Source organism: Doryrhamphus excisus, chromosome 12, assembly GCF_030265055.1.
Source record: "Doryrhamphus excisus isolate RoL2022-K1 chromosome 12, RoL_Dexc_1.0, whole genome shotgun sequence".
Classification (NCBI taxonomy): Eukaryota; Metazoa; Chordata; class Actinopteri; order Syngnathiformes; family Syngnathidae; genus Doryrhamphus; species Doryrhamphus excisus.
The window spans coordinates 2,649,463-2,669,611 of NC_080477.1; the positions used below are offsets into that span (position 1 = coordinate 2,649,463).

General features: G+C 40.3%; 1 long non-coding RNA gene across 2 annotated transcripts; it reads right to left on the reverse strand.

Annotated features, from left to right (window-relative positions):
• Positions 1-64: 64 nt before the first annotated feature.
• LOC131139513 (uncharacterized) lies at positions 65-11,227 on the reverse strand. 2 transcript variants are annotated; one of them, XR_009132252.1, is made up of 5 exons: positions 11,180-11,227; positions 10,385-10,473; positions 7,383-7,469; positions 536-753; positions 65-160 (listed from the first exon to the last, which is right to left on the reverse strand). It is a non-coding gene; the product is annotated as an uncharacterized LOC131139513 (long non-coding RNA). The 2 variants fall into 2 exon arrangements; XR_009132251.1 differs by lacking the exon at positions 65-160 and having other exon boundaries at positions 212-753.
• Positions 11,228-20,149: the final 8,922 nt, after the last annotated feature.

Below are 20,149 nucleotides of genomic sequence, written 5' to 3' on the forward strand. Positions count from 1 at the left end.
CTATCCTTTAGCTACTTGTTTTATTTTAATATTTTTAATGCTGTTTAATTTCAGATTTACATTTATTTATTTAGTTTTAAACTAAAATATAGCCTTTAGCTAGTTTATGTAGCATGCCAACAGCGGCTCAAGTGTATGGATTTCTTTTCCCCTCGATGACCTGATGAAACACAAGAAGGTCAAAGGTCAAACCTCCGTGGTCCTTCCAGAGATCGCCTGATGACACGGAAGCACGGAACAGACCAGCAAGGACATGAAGGACGGCGACTACCAGAGACTAATACCAGAGTCCCAAGTCAACACCTCATCCTAGCAACCTTTTACAAAGCAAGTGCCGCAAGGCATGCTGGGCAGCCGCAAGCAACGCTACAATCCAACATGTATTAATTATATGTTATATTCACCGTTGGTTATTTTCGACATGAACAGCTAACATTCAGGAAGTAAACCGTTGAATAAATCCAGAGCCGCGTGCACACGGCGAGGTATGGATGATCCGCTTCATTTTCAGTTGTTGTGTGATGAATTTATTTACCTCCCGGGACATTTTTGATCGGAATGAGAAATCCGGTCAGGCGTGAATCTGGCGGGATCTTGTGACACCCCCGGTGAGGATCTTTGGGCTTTCAGGATGAACGCTAGAACTTTGGCAGGCGGACGTCATGAATCCTGACTGCACATGTTCATCTTCTCGTCACTTGGTCTCCTCATTAGAAGTTCCTTCACTCCGTCCTTGGACAGCTCCCTTCAGTTCTAGGAATATAACCTATTATTAATATTAGTTATGAGGGATTGTAGTACTGCATACTGTATACTACATGAATGCTACTTTTACACGTAGGGCGTATACTGTCAAGCCAACTACATCCCACCTAATGTCCACCATTTATAATGCATGAGGAGGCCATGAATATTTAAAGGAGCCTTCCATGATTCCGGCGTCCGACCACCTCATTTGCATACAAAAGTGAAGGAAGTGGCGAAGAGAAACGCCATGGCTTCTGGAACCTTCTCACATGTGACATCACGGACACCCCCATCCGTCAACAAAACAACATGGCGGTAGCTGCACTCGGGTGGTCTTCATCTAGCTCTGCATGCGCTTTAAAGCGCTGCCACTCCAGCCAGATGTTGGTTCTTTAGTCCAGAACACGTCGCTGCTGGAGGACACCGAGCACATTAAAGTGGACGCCTCGGTCCCACGTTGCTCGTGTGAGCAAACATCTGCCGAGCCATACGCTCCAGTTCCTATACGGCAGCTCCGGGAGGGGGGGGGGGGGGGGGGGGGGGGTTATGGGGGGCGTTCTCCTCCACACCCTGAACTCTGACCTCCCCGTCGTTTCCTTTCCAAATAATTGGAAATGAACATAAAAAAAAGGGAATGAACATAATGTGTTTTTTTGTGTTGTGCAGCTGGCAACCGCACACAGACGAGCACCACGATTGTTCTAACATCTTCTGGCAGAGCTTCACAGACACGGTCACAGCATTAGGTACACCTACCCAGTAATTACATCCCCTGGCCTACAGGGGGCGCTAATGCCAGCTTGGAGGTCCCACAGATGGAGCTCCATCCTCCGAGGTTCTCATTTGGGGAAAACGTTAGAATATTAGGGGAATAAAGTAACATTATAATGGCAATAAAGTCAAAATACTTGGGAATAAAGTCATATTATTAAGGGAATAAAATGTAAATATTATGGGGATAAAGTCATTATTAAGGGAATAAAACATTATGGAAATATTAAGGGCATAAAGTCACATTATTAAGGGAATAAAGTCAACATATTAAGGGAATAAAATGTAAATATTATGGAAAAAGCATATTATTAAGGGAATAAAGTCATATAATTAAGGAATTAATGTCATATTATTAAGAGAATAACAGGTAAATATTATGAGAATAAAGTCACATTATTAAAGGAATAAAGTCAACATATTAAGGGAATAACATGTAAATATTACAGGAATAAAGTCAAATAAATTAAGGGAATAAAATGTACAAATTAAGGGAATAAAGTCATATTATTAAGGGAATAAATGTACAAATTAAGGGAATAAAGTCATATTATTAAAAGAATAAAGTCAACATATTAAGGGAATAACATGTAAATATTATGGAAATAAAGTAATATTATTAAGGGAATAAAATCACATTATTAAGGAATTAATGTCATATTATTAAGAGAATAACAGGTAAATATTATGAGAATAAAGTCATATTATTAAAGGAACAAAGTCAACATATTAAGGGAATAACATGTAAATATTACAGGAATAAAGTCAAATAAATTAAGGGAATAAAATGTACAAATTAAGGGAATAAAGTAATATTATTAAGAGAATAAAATGTACAAATTAAGGGAATAAAGTCATATTATTAAGGGAATAAAATGTACAAATTAAGGGAATAAAGTCATATTATTAAGGGAATAACGGGTACATATTATGGGAATAAAGTCATATTATTAAGGGAATAAAGTCAACATATTAAGGGAATAACATGTAAATATTATGGAAATAAAGTCATATTATTAAGGGAATAAAATCATATTATTAAGGGAATAACGGGTAAATATTACAAGAATAAAGTCAACATATGAGAACAGAGTTGACACGAAAAAAGTTGAAATTGTTGGAAAATAATAAACCGACAACAAGAGAAATCTTGTGATATAACGAGAATAAACGTAAAATATAGAAAAAGAGGAGGAATAATGTCATTTGGGTCGCATAGAGTTAAGAGTTTTTACAGCCGTGAAATGAGAAAAAACTCAAGTTGTAATTTTTGGAAAACTAAAATATTTGGAAAATGAAAACGTCATCAGAAACGGAGACAAACCTGCAATAGAAGAAGTAAACATGATGAGATGAGATGAACTGTATTCCATCATTGTGTAGTTCTTCTCCTGTCCTGTAGGTGCTGATAAGGAGCATCTAAAATCTCCCCCAAAATGAAGTAAAAAAAAAAAATCAGGTATTTTTGGCGTGGAGATGCAAAAAAGATCCAAAAACGCCACAGGCAGTGAAATGGCGGCCAAATCTTCAGCTGAGTGCTAATTAGTCTAACCCGCCACCTCGTCGTGGCCCACTAATTAATGACTGTCCAAGTGATGGGGGCACTTCCTGTCCTTCCCCGCGGGCTGCCAGCGGTGGATGGCCGGGTCTCGTCCGCCCGGGTCCTCCTACATCCATCCCTGCGTGCTCTACATAACACCTTGCTCCGGTGTGCCGACGGGAAGCGGGCCTGTTGGACCCTGTTGGACCTGGCTCGGCACGACGCTGGACCGACGCTGGCCCAATGCCGGCACGATCTCAGATCCACACCCGGTCTGGCCTGGTCTGGCCAGGGGGAGGAGCCTGCAGGATGCCCCCAGGCGGGTGAGAGGTCAGCTGTCTGCTTTGCGGCCTTGCTTTAACTTTTGGCGAGTGGAGGCAAAGTCATCCAACAGGAAGGCACGACTCTCCACGCCGGGGGCGGGGCGGGGCGAGGCGGGGGAGGGAGGGCACCTAATCCCGTGGCATCCTATTTGAAACATAATTTAAATAGCCAATCATCACCTTTTCCCTAGCGCTCATCTGATAGACAAAAACACATGACTCCAGCTTGTAGTGACCAGCTTCGACCAGCGAGCGGCGCTGTTGCTCCACGGCCGTGGGAGCCCCAACAAGTAAGGACATTCGAGCTCTCTTCTTCGAGGCTTTTTTTTTCATACTTTTTCAACTGAAAGCGAGCACAGCTTTGGACCTGACAAGCAAGGGCATGCGCAGTCATAAAGGCAACAAAGAGAATATTTGGTAATTGTGTTTAGCTGGCCGCAGCCCACAATAAAAGCGTCTTTCAACCTTCATTGTGGAGCTGTGCTGCATTCGAGGACGCTGGGAATTATGGCAGTTAGGGTTGACGAGGTCTGACCTCAAAACGTCCCGGTAAACAAAACGCATGACTAAGCAACTGAAGTCTCATTCGTTGTGTCTGACGAGCTCATTTGATAAAGCTCATCTGCTGTTAGAAATACACGAGAGTTAATGCGGCAACGTCCCAGTGTACTTGAACGCAGCAGCCTTTTTTATGAGGCAATAATGGACTTTGGTCAATGACTTTTATGTCCATAGCAGCGGTAGGCGACCTTTAGCATCATCTATTCTGTCCACTTAAGGTGACACCCCCTTGTTGATGTATAAAGTAGGATTAAAAGGCATAGTCTGGAATTTTTAACAGGAAGTCTGTTACCCAAACTCTGGCATTGATGCACAAGTGTGTTGTGTGTGTGTTTGTGTGTGTGTCCAAGAAGCTATTGTGTACTTCTATCCACTTTACAGCAACATGATGCTATGTTAGCATATTTGCTGAAGAAAAACTAAATGGTCAGCGTTACAACTCCCACGTCTGACTGACGGATCGTTGGTAGTAGAGAGGCTTTCATTTCAATGCAGACCTGCCAACTTGTACTCATTTATAGTACTCAACATGCACTCTTGAATAGTATCTAGTTTCCTCTCCATTTGGTTGCATTTTCCTGGTTTCACTTTACGTTCGGTCTGTAGAGTACAGGTACATGAATAAATGGCATCAGTTTCGCTAGTATTTCAAATGGGGGGGGCGGGGGGGGGGGGGCGTATGACGGAAAATAATTGATGAAATAATTGTATGCTGTCTTAAAATAAAACCTGGTACAATGTCAAACATCACCAATTTTAATAAAATGATGTTTTAATGGTGTCCTGGCGTTGGACCAAGCTTTATTTTAAGATGTGTAGCGAAGCCTGGTGAAGATTTCGCTTTTTGCCGTCGGGACACACGTCATTAAAGCTATTTAGCATAATTGGTGACAGTTGGCCTGGAGTTGGCTTTATTTTAAGATGTGTAGCGAAGCCTGGTTAAGATTTGTTTTGAGGTTCAGGCTTTAAGTTGTGTAGTGAAGCCTTTGATTTATTTGTTTGGTTTACAAGGCCGGGGAGGGTACATCTTACATCCAGCCAAGGGGGGGTACATCTAGCCAGGGGCGGGTACATCCAGCCAGGGGGCGGGTCAGAGGCGTCATGTCCATGAGTCTCCGTTGTTGGTTTTGGTTTATTTAGGATGGAACCAGCAACCCTGCAGTTGAGCCATAAGCCCCGGTTGAATGATTTGAAGGCGTGATGGTCTTTGAGGAGATGCTTGTTTTCTCAACAGCAAGCCTTGGGGTTTTTTTTTTTGGTAACAGGAAGATTGCAGCTTTACACGAAGGTCACCACTCAAATAACCACTCAGTGAGATTCTTATTGTCTCCAGCGGCCATCATCATCCTGTGTGGATGCTCCATATGCATCACTGCACACTTGACTGGCTACATCTGCACAATCTAATGAGATCCAACAAAAGAGCAACAATTGTGTCTTTACCGAGACCGTAACGCTCACTTTTGTGTGTTTACTGCTGCAGTCCGACTACGTAATCAATAATCGCTTTTAAATTCCTTTGGGATCAGCGAGTATCGAATACACCAAATATTGATACCAAGTAAGATCCGTACGAGATCATCAAGAGTCATATTTTTGTTGGTTTTTGTCTGTTTTCAAGATGATACAAATCTGCGGCTGTCAGATAAATTCTCCCAAAATCCTGTGCAATAAACCGTGCAATAAACCTGAGGCATGATCAACACGTACACAGCAGTAAATAGCTTACGCTCTTCAAGTAGCCTTTTTAATGCTTGAAAATCCCTTGTTTTTCACCAGAATAAAATATTTACAAAACCTACTTATGACCTTCTAAATACAGTTTTGAACATTAGTAGAGCCCCGGAGACAGGAAATAGCACCCCTATAGTCACCTTTACACTCCATCCCAACACAATGCGACCTATTACCCAGACTTAAAGCTACGACGTCACACGTTCACCTTACCATCGTCCTTCCTGGAGGACGCCTCATAAATAAATCCCAACTTGAACGTGAGAAGTTGGATGGATGGATAGATGGATGGATGGTTAGATGGACAGATGGATGGATGGATAGATAGATGGAAATATAGATGCATATACGGACAGAGTTCGGCCTCTCCAACCATTGGATTGTCCCTTTCTGCCAAGACCTCATTCAAATCCCCCAAATGACTTTTCCTTCTCCTTCACACTTCCACCCCTGTGGGTTCGTCCCAAACATCGACGATGGGCGAATGATTGATTTCATATGTACGTTACATATTTCTATATTGTGATGAACGTTTCTGTGACACATTTGGACATTTTTGTCTGGAGGAGCATAAATTAAAAAGCACATTTTACTTTGGACTTTATGGCACCGTAGTCATTTTTATCCTCAGCATGCAGACTGAAGCAAGGCATGAAAAGATGATATTAGATATAAGATATCACCGACACTATATCACATGGAAGTGAAGACCATAAAGCGGGGGTGTCCAAGGGCTCCCAGCCAGTGAGATTAAAGGATGCCATTTCCACTCTGGTATTTTCTTATGTGCTTAGAAGTTAAGAAAAAAAACTGCATCTCAGCTTTGTCATGTCGCTGAAAAAGCCTATGAATAATATCAACTTCACTTTTTCATCCTTTTTGTTGTTTTTTTCCCATATATTTCTCATTTGTGCTTCAATAATATTCATAAATGTTCTTCTCGTTATATTATGACTTTATTCCCTTAATATATGGACTTTATTCTCACAATATTGGACTTTATTGCTGATGTCATTTCCCCAAAAATGCAAATGTATTTTGTTTCACATATTTCTACTAAAATATATATTTTTTTCTCATAATATTATAGGTTTACTCTTGTAAAATTGCGAAATTTTTTCCTCATTTTTATTTTCCTATTTAGACTTTATTCTGATAGAACGACAGGTTTTATTTATTTTATTCCTTCTGTTTTTTAAAACTCAATTATTTCAACTTTCTCCTAGTAAAAATCCTTCTCATAATATTATGAATTAATTTCCATAATATCTTGATTTATTCTCATATTTTTTTCACAACCAAATTTTCTAAAAATGATAAATGTATAAAAACATTTTTTATATTTAAAGTAAAACTATTTCAATATTTTTTTCCTTATAATACTACATGCTCATTCTCATAAAACTGCAACCGTTTTCTCTCCTAATTTTTTAATCTTAATCTTGTAAAATGACTTTGTTTTTTTCCATATTTGCTGTTTTTTTTAATGCTCCAAGTATTTAAACTTTATTGTGCTACATTTTTCCTGTCATATTATGACTTTATTCCTATAATATTTGCACTACTTTTCCCAGCCTAATTTGCCAAAAATTACAATAAAAAAAATACATTTTTTCAATGCTTCTAAATGTTATTTTTGTAGTTCCAATGTTGCATTTTGGTGTTAAACATGCCAAATTTTCAGCTCCAATGCTAAAGCTACTTACCATTGGAGACGTCTTGAAGTCTTGAGAAACCTGGGACTGTCCAGTCCGGGACTGACATCCGGATGGGATTGGGGATCCAACACATGGCTGGGTGTTAAAAGTGGACATTTTAAAAAGATACATCGCCCTTTATTATCAACTCCTATATCGCCTACCAAGTCCTATAAAGTTGGGTTCGCAGCTAGCGGCACTTGAGGTGTGACCAATCACAATGGAGTGGGCGTGCCATGGGTGGAATACATTAAAACAGAAATCCAAAGAAATACAGTTGAATAGGTGCAGATTCTGAAAGATCTAGAAATCTGTGTGCTGGTTACGGTGTGTAGCTGCTCTATAGAAGTCCACAACTCAATACAAATACAATAAGCATAATAGGTCCCCTTTAAGAGCTGTGGCTTTAGGTCATGTGACGTCCTGATGTCGTTTTTATGACGAAAATGACGATGAGCGTTTGGCCAAAGATGGGATTGTAGATCTTCACGTAGAAGTGTGAAAAGCAGAAGTGCGACCGTCGGCGTACTGACTGTGAGTGACACGTGCGGACATTTGGAGCGCCGCTAATGAACGGTAATAAGGTTTGGCCGCCGCACGCGTTGGCAGCCGCGCCTGGCTCGGGGGTTTGGAGACCAGGGCTCGGCTTTCGCTCGCTAAAGTCGCGCTGGCGTTTTGGATCCGGCTGGCGCCGCCGCTGCTGCAACCACGCCGTGCGATGTGCACTGGCACCAGTCGGCAAACGCGTCCGCTCTGATTAATCACCTGCTTCGCCTCGCGCATACATTTCATGATTGGCCTTAAGTGGGCGAGAACAAGGCTTTGAGGTTGTGAAGAGCGGGAGGAAGAAAGGCAATTTATCAGAAATAGATTAGTGACCTCCCTCCTTGTTTGCCTCTGATGGGCCTCAAACCCTGTTTGACCTCTGGTGACAAAAACATGCAAGATGCCACAACGCATTTGACGCGCTTTGCTCCATGCTGCCATAAACGCATTCAAGGTCCGCTGTTCAATCCCAGCCATTTTTCACCATTTGGACTCATCTTTTAAGGCACACGGAATGTTGTGTTCTATGGCTGTATGGACATGGAACCTACCAAAAGAAAGATTAGACTTTGTTTTCTGTTCTTCAGTAGAACATGGGTAAGTTTCAGGAAAATATAAGTTCCTGACTAGAAAAGGGAAAACTAGGTCCTTGGTATTGAATGTATTTGTAAAAGTACAGTAAACCTCGGATATATCGGATTCAATTGTTCCCACTGGTTTTGTCCGATATAAGTGAAATCCGTTATATGCGTATACTGGAAAATGTCCATTTTATCCGTTATAAAAAGGCACTTCCTTGACTATGTTTCCAATGTACCTGGACGCGCAGGCAACGCTGCAAACGCTGCAAATGACGTCGTATAGCGGCCTGTCACGATTCGGCGAATCGGAGCGCCACGATGCGGCCATCCGATATATGCCAGGGAAATTTCATGGAAATGCATTGGAACGGGACTGGAGATTTTGTCCGAAATAGGCGAAATCCGTTATAAAAAATCCGATATATGCAATGAATTTTTATTGGAAATGCATTACAGAAAAATTGGTTCTTTTTTATCTGTCCGTTGTGAGCGAATTTCCGATATATCCGAGGTTTACTGTAATAGTCATCCCTCGTTTATTGTGGGTAACTGAATCCAGAACCCACGGCGATAAGGGAATTTCCGCCAAGTAGGAGTCTGTCTGTGACTATAGGGGTATTATTTCATGTCCACAGGGCTCTAATCATGTTGTAAACAGGTCTCCTATGCTCTAACTGCTAAAATATTCCAGTTATAAATAAGGAATTCCATTTCACGGTCACAATAAACAAAGGATGACTGTAATCCCTCACCACTTCACACTTCAAATTGTGCATCTTCACTCTATCATGATTTTGTATGAATAAATCAGGCTGTTTTGCGTTTAAATACGGCATATTGCACGTAAAAATAGGCCTATTTAAGCAAACGTTGGGCATTTCTTTGCCTAAACCAAGGATTTGCAAGCATAGAAATGGCTAGAGGAAGAGCACAGAAAGTGAAGTGCAATGATAGACTGTAAGCTAAGCTACGTGGCCGACTACAGCCACCAAAAAAAGCAGGCTTCGCTACACACCCTAAAATACAGCTGATAGCTCTGCCAATGTGCACAAAAAAACCCGACATGCAACCGACCACTTTGTATAAAAAGCAGGCTTCGCTACACACCCTGAATTGTCCAAGACGTGGGATGGATAGATCTCCTACAGCGAATAGGCTAACCTAGCATGATGCTGCTGTTCAAATGTGGGTGTGATGTTAGCACTTTAGCATCACATACTGTAGCTATGCTCGTGTTTGCATCTCATACATATAGCATATACTATGTTGGATAAGTTAGCGCGAGTATGTGGATCTAGTACACAATAGGACACCAACACCGCTCATTAGCATTAAAGCTAAGGCTAAAGGCTTGCTAAAAACACTTTTAATCCATCTAAATTCCAGCATGGAGGCCAAAACGCTTTCAATACACTACTGTGCTACCTTTGACACTTATTGAAACTTGCTGAAAACATTTGAGGTTTCATCTCGCCAACGTTTGCCAGGCTGCTGAAGCTTAATAAGAACATTCAAAAGCCAACTTAACCTCCGGCAGCAAGAACCACTGGACCAATGTACCGGACCACCAGGGACCGACTCAATAAAGCCTGAAAAAAAACTCTAAAAAACAGATTTAGGACTTGGAGCAATTTAGCTGCTTGCTTTGACCTTCTCTTCTTTCAGTCCTTGAATCGGCTCAGATTGGGAGCTGAACTACTTGAAGAAAGAAATGGTGGTGTTACGCCCCTGATATGAGAAATTATAACACCTCGAGTTGTGGTGTTTCCTCCTATGTGAAAACGAGTTACAAAACTACTCAAAGTTCGCCTTTTTCATGCTTCCATCCATGTCCATGTTGACATATTACAGTCATGATACCATCCTTTAGCAGTGACAACATACCTGATATGTGGAGAAATGACGACACATGAAGTTGTGGTGTTTCCTGTTTCCTCCACTGTGAACGCCGGTGTCATGGCGTCCCAGGGTATCTGTCAAAGACAAAAGCAATCGATCACCGGCTAATTGATGATCATTACTCGAGCACTGATTCACATTTTACAGGTAGTTTTAACCAAATATAATGAAATAAACAGTATAAAACACTTTTCATCACTTATTTACACTAATATATTTCAATTACTAACTATTTACATGACATTTACTGATTGAATGGATGATCGTTTTATCTTCCCTTCTGAAACTGTTCCAAATCAAGTTGTAACATTTTCCATTAAAACAGACATTGGCTGTGTTCGAAACCGCATACTAACTACTACATACTCCCATGTACTACTATCCACACTCCATACTGCATACCCAATCCATTAGACAGTATGCAAAGCGTTTACACTACAGCTACTACATGATAACCCACAATGCATTGCTCCTCCTACCCGAGCCGAAGCTGATATCACTTTAGCTCTAAACTCTTTAAATATCACTTTATTGAGATTTTTTTTAATCAGGCGAGAAAGTGGCCGTTTAGATCCAGAGTGTGCCATTTATTATTATTATTATTATTGTCCAAATACCAACCTTTTACAATTTTGTTTGGACGAATTCTGCTAAATTTAAGCTAGCTAGTGAGCAACGCACTTCCGGGTTATTTTCACAAAATAAAACACCCCCTTACTTTTCTCATACAAAAAAAAAAATAGTGATTTTACTTTGAAAACAAGAAGTGAACCAACTCACAATATATCCTGCTTATCACCACCGTTTGGACTGACCTGTCCCGGTGCCGTCACGTCGTGTTGCATCCTGGGTAATTTAGGTATTTGTAGTAAACCGTCGATACATACTCAACATTTCTGGCGAATGCAGTATGCATCCGGGAACTTTTCGCATACTCAAAAATCGCATACTGCCAGCGTAGACACACTGTATACTCAAAAAGTTAGTATAAGTACTAGGTAAGTATGCGGTTTCAAACACAGCGATTGTATACATCCATTTCAACCTGTCATTGACATGCTCAACAAAATGGCCGCATTACACAACGTGTTAGCCAACCAGAGGTTAGCTTGCTTGGATTTCAAAGTACCAGCCAGCCCAGGGGTGGGCAAACTTTTTGACTTGCGGGCCGCATTGATATAACAAAATTTCCGGGGGGGGGGGGGCAGACTATATATTTTACACGTAACAGTCCACCTGGTATTATTGTATCTGTAAAATTGTCATGCAATCTGCTATTATTATTTATTATTTTATATTTATATTTAAATATTTTAAAAATAATAAAATATTCTAATAATTAAAATAAAATTAAAATAATAATTATTATATTATTATTATGTAAAATATGCAAATATAACAATATTATATATAATTAATATAATAATTAGCATTAATATAATAAATATAATAATCATAATAGTTATAATAATAATATAATAATTATTATTTTAATTTTTATTATTATTATGTGCTTGTGTCTCTTTTTTCAGGAGCACTTTGTAAACAACAGACCATGTCAAACAACGAAATTGATACAACCATCAAAAGGTTGGCTCAGGCCATGATGCCAGGTTGTATGTTGAGTTTAAATGAAATACTTTTGAAAGATTGGGCGGGCCGTATTAAAACACTTGGCGGGCCGGATGTGGCCCCCGGGCCGTAGTTTGCCCACCCCTGAGCCAGCCTCATCATGTAAGGTAGAGTCACGGCTGCGCCTCCAGACGCCGCTGGTGTGTGAGTGACAGGAAGATAAGCTCTGACTCATTGTTTTGATGGATGAATATTTTTCCAAAAAGAAAAAAGCTAGCTTGTGAAGGCGTAACGTCATGGCGTGGGACGTACCTCAGGTTGAAGGTGACGGTTCTGTTCATTTTAGCCATCCATTCAATCGTTCCATCAACAATGGGATTATTATGACAGGCGGCGACCTGGCTCAACGGCGCCTCTGCTGGTGGCAGCCAGTCATGCGTGCCATTTTTCCGGCGCCGCTTCCGACCGCTTCCAAGCAGTTTGAGTGGAAATGCGCTGGATTTGTCCGTCTCGCCGGCGGAGAACAAAGGCTCAGCGGCTAACGTGACGGGCCGTAAAGCCGCGAGCGGTTTAACGCGTCATGAAATTGATGCCGCTCGCCGTTGCCGACCTTGAATCATTTACTTAACACAATCTCTCAGCCTCCTCCGCCTCCTCCCTTCATTACTGCAGATGATGAAAATGAGGTGCTAAAAAACACCCCCCGCTCTAAGAACACCCCCGGTGACTTTCAGGCTGCCGGAGAGGAAAAGCGGCCTGGGCGAGTTGAGGGGAGATGATGCGAGGGTGGGGGGGCGGGGTGGGGGTGTGTAAGCGATGGCCTACATCGGCGCACCCCTCACCTCTTCTGTGGTTTTACAGGACGGGCTTACCTGCAAGGCCCTGCTTAACAGTGAAAGGTGCACACAATCCCATTTGAAGGCCGCTCTGTGGATTTAGCCACTTTGTAAATTCAAATCAGTCTCCCCGCAGTGTCAGGACAAGGGGGTGGGGGGTACTTAATATAAAACCCAAATCCCATTAGAGATGGACGTGAAGGAAATGAGGGGCTGGCACGGCGTCGCCTCAGCGCCGCGTATGCAGAGAGGAACTCTTTGATGGGGGTCAGAGATGACGTCCCACTCTTCCCTGCTTTTTTCCCCTCCCGGCCATCAAAGCGAAAACGGCCAGAAGTGAAATGTATCATCGCAGGATCTGCGTCCGCTGAGGAGCCGGGCGAGGAGGAGTAGGTGACTTATCTGCCACCGACACGGGTCTGCTGGGTAATAAGACATGCATGAGAAGCTGTTCCCGTCCTCTCCGTGTCCGCCGGTCCCCACCAAGCCTGAAGACTCTCTCAAGCGCTCCACTTGGCCTGGCCCGCTTGTATAATTAGTCCTCCAGCGTGCGGGAGGCCTTTCCTTGCCCGCCTCCTCTTGCTTTTTCCATCCGTGCTCACCTGCACATCATCCCGTATCCTGGTATTCAAAGCAGTCCTGGTATCAACCTGGCATTTTGGATGCTACGCAAAACACTGGATGAGATATTAACTTGGGTTCTGGAAAAGTCTACTAATGGGTACCGAGTACAAGAGTCCTGGTATAACATTATTCCCAAAATTATCCCAATTTCTAATAACAACCAACACAGATACTGGTAATTCATACTAATTCCGCTAAGTCCTTGGTATTAGCTTAGCTTGCGGAAAAGTCCTGGTATCAACTTTCACCCTGGTATTAGCATTGGTCCAAGAATTAGCTTGGGTCCTGGTAATTTAAACAAATCCTGGTATTAGTAAGAGTCCTGGCATTAACAAGAGTCCTGGTATTGACACGAGTCTCTGCATTAACCTGTGTCTTTAACATTATTCCCGATGTTATCACAACTTTCTAATAACAACAAACACAGATACTGGTAATTCATACTCTGGTTGTGGTACAAGTCCCTGGTACTAAAAACCCTCTCAATATCAGCTTAAGTTCTGGAGAAGTCCTGGTATCAACTTTCACCCTGGTATTAGCATTGGTCCAAGAATTAGCTTGGGTTCTGGGAAAGTCTAGTTATGGGTCCTGGTAATTTAAACAAATCCTGGTATTAGTAAGAGTCCTGGCATTAACAAGAGTCCTGGTATTGACAGGAGTCTCTGCATTAACCTGTGTCTTTATTCCTGATGTTATCACAACTTTCTAATAACAACAAACACAGATACTGGTAATTCATACTCTGGTTGTGGTACAAGTCCTTGGTACTAAAAACCCTCCCAATATCAGCTTAGGTTCTGGAGAAGTCCTGGTATCAACTTTCACCCTGCCAGTGAGTATTAGTTTGGGTTGTGAAAGTGTAGATAATGTATGTGTCCTGGTAATTCAAAATAATGCTGGTATTAAGAGTTCTAGTATTATCAAGAGTCCTGGTATTTACATGCGTCTCGGTATCAACTTCTGCCCTTAACATTATTCCTGATGTTATCACAACTTGCTAATATGAATATACACAGATACTGGTAATTACCACTCACTTAGGTATTGACACAAGCCTCCTGGTATTAGCTTCGGTTCCGGAAAAGTCCAAATATCAACTTTCACGCTGGTATTAGCATTGGTCCAAGTATCAGTTTGAGTTCTATAAAAGTTGAGTTCTGGGTTCTGGTAACTTTTATCTTGTTTCTAGTCCTGGTATTTACACGAGTTCTACGATGAACCTATGCTCTAAGATTACCATATTTTGTTCAACATTGGTTCAGGTGTTAGCATGGGTGTAGTTTTGGGTCCTGGTAATTCAAACAAATCCCAAGACTTGTCTCGTATAAAACCCAAATTCCTGGTTAACCGGCATGCTGGTATTGGCTTGGGCTTTAGAAATGAGTGTTGCTATTAACGCCGGCCCCAGTACTGACGAGTCCTGGTATTATCTGGTACTGGCACACTTTTGTTAAAAACATTAGTATTGGATGAAATAAACAAAGATCCTGGTAATTAATGGTAACTGACTCCAGTCCTTAGAATTAAGATACCTCCTGGTATATCTTGGTTTATCGGCCCGGTTACTGACACAAAGTCTGGAAAAGTCTGTTATAGCTCACATGAAATCCTGGTGTTAACATTAAACACAAGTACAGGTCATTTATATCCTGTGGTTAAATCCTGGTGTTAACTTGGGTCCAGGTACAGTATAATCAATATTCATGGTACTGTATTACTACAATCGAGTGCGATTATGATGAGATTCTGGGATGCGACAAGTGGACCCTGGTATTAGCAACACTTGTCCATCACGATTCCTGGTAATCGACTTGCATCCTGGTTTTAGACTATGCTCTGTTATCATTGCCTTACCAGAGCTTCTGGCCATGAATACTAGTCCTGGTGTACGATGAACATGGGTGTATGATCAGTACTCGTAGTGTAGCAGTATTTACTGGTGTCCTGCTACCAGTGATACCACTGATTTAGTTCCCATCCGATACAGACTGATACCGATACTGTCAGATCTTTCTTGTGTTAAAACAGGAGATGATATCATATCAGCTGTTACCGGAAGTACAGCTATTCCAGGATCCATCCGCTAGCTGGTGTTAGCGGGCCAAGAGGGAAGGTCAGGATACGCCGTTGACTGTTTTGGACGACTCTCATCCCATCTTTGTACTCCTCCTTGTTCCCTCGGAGACTCCTCCGTCTTCTCCTCCGTTTGAGACGTTCAACGTTAAATCCAGCGAAGCTGTATCCCGGATCCTAAACGCGCCGCGCACGACTTTTATGGAAAAGTTTTGTTGGCCTTTAAACGCCAGGATGCCTCCTGGCCTCCGCGTTGCTGTTGCCATGACGAGGAAATTTCAAATGCGCTTGGTAATGCGAGAGCACGCTGGGAGTACAACACGCAACCGCGCGTTGCCAAAGTCACGGGCACGTTGCCAGCATCAGGGCAGGAAGACCGCAACAGGAGGAGGCGTCCACTTCCTCACCGCGCCGCCGAGCATTTGCTCTTTACCCGTCAGAACCGCCAACGGACGCCGAGGCAAAATACTCATCATGGTCATGAAAATACCATATACTATATGGTACTACTATGTCCTAGATACTCAATATTCATAAGTTAAGTGGGTTTGATTCCCCACTCAAGCATCTCTGTGTGTTTTAATCTGCACGTCGGCGTGGGAAACATGCGTAGCATCAAACATACACGATGTTTATGTCGCGCGTGCACATCACTCGATATTAACGCGTCCGATTCCATCTTGGCGAATGTGGAATTAATTCCATCAATCATTATGAATGAGCATGAAACCCCGCCCCCTTCCCCCCATCCGCATGCTTGGAATGGCGCCAGTGGATCTTTGGTGCCAATCCGTGTCCTCCAACTGACCTTGCCCGGCTCGGGAAGAGTTGGTGGAGCAGATTGTTTCATCTTGAAGACGGCGGACGTGCGTGAACGATCATCGCCATCCCCGTCTGTCCGTCACAGGAGGCGGGATCTTCCTTGGATCCTCGCTTAAAACATCAACAACGAAAATGTTGCTTCTTGCGCGTCTCGCTGGTCTCCTTCCTCCGCTCGCGTTTGCCAAAAGGACCTGGGAGTATTTATTACCTTCTTATTAATATGTTCATGATTTCATTTTTACAGTTATGATGTATGATTTATATGGATATGTATAGGAATGATTATATTAAGCAACAAATAACAGATGAATAAATAAAATTAATCTTATCTTTTCAAAGTGGTTATTTACAAAAACAACATTTATTATTTATAATTTACATTTTTGGATTTCAAACATTTATTTCCCGAATTAAATGTTCTTATAAGCTTTGACTAATTTATTGTAAATTAATCACACGATGCCATTTAGTCATTCTACATTAAGACAATAAAATCATATATTCATATGAAATAATGCAATTTTATGACAACATTACAATAATAGGGCTGCACGGCGTTCGAGTGGTTAGCATGCAGACCTCACAGCTAGGAGACCTGAGTTCAATCCCCAAAGTTTGCATGTTCTCCCCCTGCGACCGTCGTGAGGATAAGCGGTAAAAAATGAATAAATGAATTATAATAATTTTCTGTGTTATACTTAATTAGTAAAACATTAGTTGGCTCTTCTGTAATAAACACCGTACCTCTTAAGAAAATAAAGCCATCCCGGCGCCATTTCGGAAAGAATATTTGAAGGAGATCCAGGAGAGGTGGCGAAGGTCTTGTGGTGGACACATTGGCACGCCGGAGTCTATTTTGGAGAGCGGCTGGAATGCATGAATATGCAAATGGGTGTCAAGGCTTTGTTCCTAAAAATGAACACAGGTGGCGCCTCTCCAGCGGCGCCGCTGATTGCTGTCGTGTCTTTTTTAAGAGCGGCGGACGTGCGCCGAGGTGATTGATAATGACAGCAATTAAACACAAGTTAGGTGAGGGGAACCTGCGGGGACCGTATTTACTCTTGATTGTTCCATTTAAACACACACACACACACACCAAAAAAAACACCATCAACAAAGTCCTCTACAAGCACCCGGTCACACACACACACACACACACACACACACACACACACACACACTGATGATTTATTTTGGGACTGTAAGAATTCCATTTAGTGGAGCTGGCAGCGGGTAATAAATCCTCATCACGTCTGGTTCATCCTGTTAGCGTCTTCTCTGCTGGTGACAACTTTTTAATAAGGCGTGTGTGCTCCTCCGTGCTCCTCCGTGCTCCTCCGTGCTCCTGTATGTGTACTTGACATTTACTAGCCGACCCTCCCCGTCCGTCACTGCACATGTTTTTCCAAAGATCCCTGGGCCAAGAACGGTAATGAAGTGTGTAGCGGTACACGGGCTCCGCTTGTCATGGCGTTTCGGTAGCACGGTACAGAAACCCACCAACACGAGTTCCCGCACGGTACACGAGACGTGGGGGCCCTGCAGCCTTTGGCTAGCGGCAGGCTAGTCATCGTGCCGAACCCAATCGATCAATCAATCCGACAATCAATTTGTCCAACTTCTAATCTCAACTTATTTTCCTTTTTTCTTAGAATTTTAGAACTTTCTTGTGTATTTACAATTATTTACAAACATTTTATACAACATGACAAAATTTCTGACTTTTTTCTCACCAATTTATGACATTTTATTGTGAATTTATGACTTTGTTCTCATAAATTAACAACTTTTATCTTGTATTTTTACAAATTTTCTTGTGAACTACTCATTCTTGTAAATTTACTACTTTTTTTTCTTAATTTTACTACTTTTGTGTACATTTACACCCCTTAACAAACATTTTATACATTACAAATTTTCGGAATTTTTTTTCACCAATTTATGACTTTTTATCGTGAATTTATGACTTTGTTCTCAGAATTTAACGACTGTTATCTCGTAGGTTTACAACTGTTCTTGTGAACTACTTATTCTTGTAAATTTATGACTTTTTTTTCTTAATTTTACAACTTTCGTGTACATTTACACACCTTTACAAACATTTTATACATTACAAAATTTTGGAATTTTTTTTCTCACCAATTTTTTTATTTTATTGTGAATTTATGACTTTGTTCTCATAAATTAACAACTTTTATCTTGTAGGTTTACAAATTTTCTTGTGAACTACTTATTCTTGTAAATTTATGACTTTTTTTTTTAATTTTACAACTTTCGTGTACATTTACACACCTTTACAAACATTTTATACATTACAAAATTTCGGAATTTTTTTTCACCAATTTATGACTTTTTATCGTGAATTTATGACTTTGTTCTCAGAATTTAACGACTGTTATCTCGTAGGTTTACAACTGTTCTTGTGAACTACTTATTCTTGTAAATTTATGACTTTTTTTTCTTAATTTTACAACTTTCGTGTACATTTACAACCCTTTACAAACATTTTATACATTACAAATTTTCGGAATTTTTTTCACCAATTTATGACTTTTTATCATGAATTTATGACTGTTCTCAGAATTTAACGACTTTGATCTTGTAGGTTTACAACTGTTCTTGTGAACTACTCATTCTTGTAAATTTATGACTTTTTTTTTAATTTTACAACTTTCGTGTACATTTACACACCTTTACAAACATTTTATACATTACAAAATTTCGGAATTTTTTTTCACCAATTTATGACTTTTTATCGTGAATTTATGACTTTGTTCTCAGAATTTAACGACTTTGATCTCGTAGGTTTACAACTGTTCTTGTGAACTACTTATTCTTGTAAATTTATGACTTTTTTTTCTTAATTTTACAACTTTCGTGTACATTTACACACCTTTACAAACATTTTATACATTACAAAATTTCAGAATTTTTTTTCACCAATTTATGACTTTTTATCGTGAATTTATGACTTTGTTCTCAGAATTTAACGACTTTTATCTCGTAGGTTTACAACTGTTCTTGTGAACTACTTATTCTTGTAAATTTATGACTTTTTTTTTTCTTAATTTTACAACTTTCGTGTACATTTACACACCTTTACAAACATTTTATACATTACAAAATTTTGGAATTTTTTTTCTCACCAATTTTTTATTTTATTGTGAATTTATGACTTTGTTCTCATAAATTAACAACTTTTATCTTGTAGGTTTACAAATTTTCTTGTGAACTACTCATTCTTGTAAATTTATGACTTTTTTTTCTTAATTTTACAACTTTCGTGTACATTTACACACCTTTACAAACATTTTATACATTACAAAATTTCGGAATTTTTTTCACCAATTTATGACTTTTTATCGTGAATTTATGACTTTGTTCTCAGAATTTAACGACTGTTATCTCGTAGGTTTACAACTGTTCTTGTGAACTACTTATTCTTGTAAATTTATGACTTTTTTTCTTAATTTTACAACTTTCGTGTACATTTACAACCCTTTACAAACATTTTATACATTACAAAATTTCGGAATTTTTTTTCACCAATTTATGACTTTTTATCGTGAATTTATGACTTTGTTCTCAGAATTTAACGACTGTTATCTCGTAGGTTTACAACTGTTCTTGTGAACTACTTATTCTTGTAAATTTATGACTTTTTTTCTTAATTTTACAACTTTCGTGTACATTTACAACCCTTTACAAACATTTTATACATTACAAAATTTCGGAATTTTTTTTCACCAATTTATGACTTTTTATCGTGAATTTATGACTTTGTTCTCAGAATTTAACGACTGTTATCTCGTAGGTTTACAAC